At 49.8% G+C, this 3524-nt stretch overlaps 1 protein-coding gene across 5 annotated transcripts in view; it reads right to left on the bottom strand.

Moving 5' to 3' along the window:
• Positions 1–920, bottom strand: part of GDPD4 (glycerophosphodiester phosphodiesterase domain containing 4) — a 38601-nt gene extending 37681 nt beyond the window's left edge. For 3 of the 5 annotated variants that reach the window (XM_017735955.1, XM_008634906.2, XM_017735951.1), the window contains exon 1: positions 803–917. The gene's annotated coding sequence lies outside the window, so the exon portion shown is untranslated. Of the gene's footprint in view, positions 1–802 lie in introns of all 5 variants that reach the window. The other 2 variants (XM_017735956.1, XM_017735957.1) reach the window with 2 other exon arrangements.
• Positions 921–3524: the final 2604 nt, after the last annotated feature.

A 3524-nucleotide genomic window follows, 5' to 3' on the forward strand; every position in this document is an offset into this window, starting at 1 on the left:
TGTGGTTATGCCTACAAATAATGTGGGAGCATTTGGACAACAGCAGACTAAAGCCAGGGTCAAATCCTGTTTCAGCTGCAAACTGAGCTGCTCTCTGAACAGTTGCCCATCACAGCCCCCAGGGTGACTGCAGCATCAGGGCAGATAGTGGACTGCAGTGTTGCTTCCAGCCTTTCTAACCAAGTCGCGATTATTTACAGCTGTTCCCAGATGTTACCCGTTCACGGGTTATTTGTTCCTGAGTCGACCTCCCCGTTCACACGCTAGGCAAGCTCAGGGGAAGAGAGAAAGAGAGGCTCCTTTCTCTCTTTTACTATGGAAACAGCCCTTTATCCCAAGGATTGCGAATGCTCAGCCGCCGTTTCCCTCCCACCGCTGCCCCAGCTACAGCGACCCCATGAGCCACCCGCCGCTCACGCCTCATCCCGGCTCCCCTTGATCCGCTCAACAGGTCACACCAACTCATCCAGCACGGACCCTGCGTGAAGCAGGACTGCTGAGCACCTTCTCCTCCCCAGCAAACTACCAGAAAGCCCCCTGCTCGCCCATCACCCGCTTCCCTCCCCTTTTGTTATCGTTTCTCCCTATTCTCCGGCTCTCTGCGCTTTGTTTCTCGCTGAAGCCCAGGCGGGAGCCGGGTCAATCGCCCGCTGTCGCATCCCAACCAACACACTCAAAAAACCCACAGATAACAAAGGAAAAGCGGAAAAAATCTCGCCACCTCGGCGCTAACTTTCAAAGCAAGAAGGGAGCAGCAGGCAGGGGTGAAGCTCTGAGAGTTCGGGGGCAGGAGGTAACTCACCGCGCCGTGATGCACATGGAGGGGTTATTTTTGCTTTCCGCTGCACTTGGGTTGCTGTGTCCCCCGCCTGTGACACTCCGGGACGCGAATGGTGGCACCGCTGTGTGACACCCGGTATTAGAGAGGCTGCTGGAGCCGTCCCTCCCACGGTAGGAGGGGCCATGAGAGGCTTAATAAATTCAGTCCCCAAGGCTAGAGAAATTAAAATCTCATCATGGGACGCAGACAGCTGCTCATGGCATGGCTCTGGGAGACACCGGGGACTTAGGGACGAACTTAGGATTGATTCGTTCATCCCTTGCCCACCCAGAACAGGAGAGGCTCGTATTCACATCCGACCTTGGCAGAATTAAGCGTCCAAAGGATGGGGTTTGAGGAAATATCCCAAAGGAGATTCGGGAAAGATGTGTCATCGTTGACCCTCGGAATTAAAACTCCTGAACCTCCTCCATGAAAATATTTTCCATGGCTGTAAGCCCCAGGCAGGAATCCACTACACCAGGTTTCTGAGCAACCCCGGATGCAAACCCGCTTATTTTACTTGGGTTTTTGCATGGTTTTGGGCTTTAATATCTAAATCCTATTAGAGTTATAACTTCCTTTGAAGGGGGAGAGGGGACAGGTCAGTACAACAAAAGCAGGTTGTATTTTGTAACCTCCAATGCACCCTGGACTTTCAGAGAGGCAAAATCTCATAATAAAGTTCCTCAGGACAGGAAGCTGCACAACCTCATGCAGCTCTTCCTGCTCCATAAAAGTTCTTTGCCACATTAGAAGCTAAACAAACATCCCCTCCAGCCCTGAAGGGCTCTCTGAAACACTACTAGTGCAGTTTTTCTGTCCCTGTAGTTTCTCACATTGGGATTTTTCTTCTTAGGTGAAAAGACAGATCAGGGGGTCCCTCAAAAGCAAAATCAGCAAACTGCCCTTGGGAACAGAGAGGGCAAAAACATGCCAGAAAGGATGGTCCAGCAGATTTTTGTGCCGTTCACATTACAAAGAGAAACTTTTAATTAGAAGATGAGCTACAGAGGTGACAGCCTGGTTCACTCCAAAACTTAACGATGAGCAGAAGGCACATAAGAGTTCCACTTTAAAACAGTCCTTACTTAGCACTTGGTCCTAAAATAACATCACTCTTCCTGTGGAATTGGGAGAATTGGAATTAAATAAATTCAGGAACCACAAGGCATGAAGGTAGAAGCAGCTAGTTTTATTGCTGGTGGTTTTCCAGCTAACATTTAGCTGGCTGGGGTAAAAACCCATGGGGCTGTGTGTGAGCCTCTAGAAAAATTAGTTGCTTTATGGTCTAATTCCTGGAAATCTGATAAATAGGGCAGGAAAGGGTGAGATTAAGAAGACTGGTGGCACTAATGAGATTTAGGAAGCAGCAGCTATTCCAGGTACCCTGCAGTTTTAATCTCCTGAGTTGATCCACTGGATTTTTCTCCTTATGTATTTGGGCCGTGTTGAACCCAGATTCATCACGGGGCCCCACTGAGGTCCTGCAGGTCCATGGCCAGAGGAAGCATGGCATGGGGGTGGCCTGGAAGGCTTAAGGAGTAGTGGAGAACACAGAGAGCCAGAGCACTTTGCTCTGCCTTTGAAGACAGTAGTAAGGTCAGCAACTCCCCAAAGTAAGTTCTAAAGGGCCTTCACCATCATCCCTTTTCTGGCTGCTATTATTCCAGCTGCTGCATCTTCATGGTGTGTATGAACCCCAAGGGTTATAGGAAGATAAGGGGACAAGGTTGAGCAACATCATCAGCCCAAAAAAGCTCCTTACAGTGGAGGTAAGAGCCTGAAAAATGAAAAAGCTTATTAAAAGCACAACCATAGTCTTACCTCCTAACAAGCAAAGAAAACCTCAGATATCTTTGTTCTCTGCCCTAAAACATCTCTGTGGTTTTGCTTTCTTTTGGGTATAGAGATGCAAAGCCTTCAGCATCAGTTTCCTCTGCAAACACCTGGCAAGACTGATCAGCTGGGCAGATGCTGCTCTGGCTTCAGTATCTTCAGCTCGGAGTTCACCAGCTTATCTCAACCACAAAATCCTCACCCAGTGTCCCAGTCAATGCCCTAGACCTGCCAGAAACTGGGAATGAAGGCAAGCAAGGATCTGCTGGAGCCCTGCCACCACCAGCAAGTCCAGCCTTGGAGTTTATGAGTCCCTAAAGGAAATGCCTGCAAGGGACCAGTGCTGTACAAACCCTCTCCAAGGATATCAGCAGGGTAGGTCAGCCTTGAACCCAGTGAGTTTTGCTTCTGTGTCAGGACAAGATAAAACCAGGGCAAAAATGGCACAAACAGGGAGTGGGGATGGTGTCCCTGCCCAGCTGCCAGCCACATCATGGAGTATTTTGGTGGGAAATACATATGTTCACACCCTCCTACCCTAAGTCCTCTCACAACACGCTGCCTTGGCAGCAGGAGGGGCCAGCATGTGTCCCCATCGTGTCCCCCATTCCACACAGGACATTTGCCCAAGGAACAGCTGCTGAACTTTCAGAGCAGGTGATTCATGCGGGTAACAATTTCCCCACAAGATTTAGGACAGAAATGGCAGAGTTTATGGCAGTTCCAGGAATGATAAGGGAGGAGGGGGGAGAAGGAAGTGACCTGAACAAAAACCAGGGAGAGCATCAGCACACCCCAAAGTGTTGGTGTGGGGGGGGACAGGGTAAAGCAGAGGCACAGTGCAAATGGGGAGCAACAGGTTTGG

This window comes from Corvus brachyrhynchos, unplaced genomic scaffold (assembly GCF_000691975.1).
Source record: "Corvus brachyrhynchos isolate BGI_N302 unplaced genomic scaffold, ASM69197v1 scaffold44, whole genome shotgun sequence".
NCBI classification, from domain to species: domain Eukaryota; kingdom Metazoa; phylum Chordata; class Aves; order Passeriformes; family Corvidae; genus Corvus; species Corvus brachyrhynchos.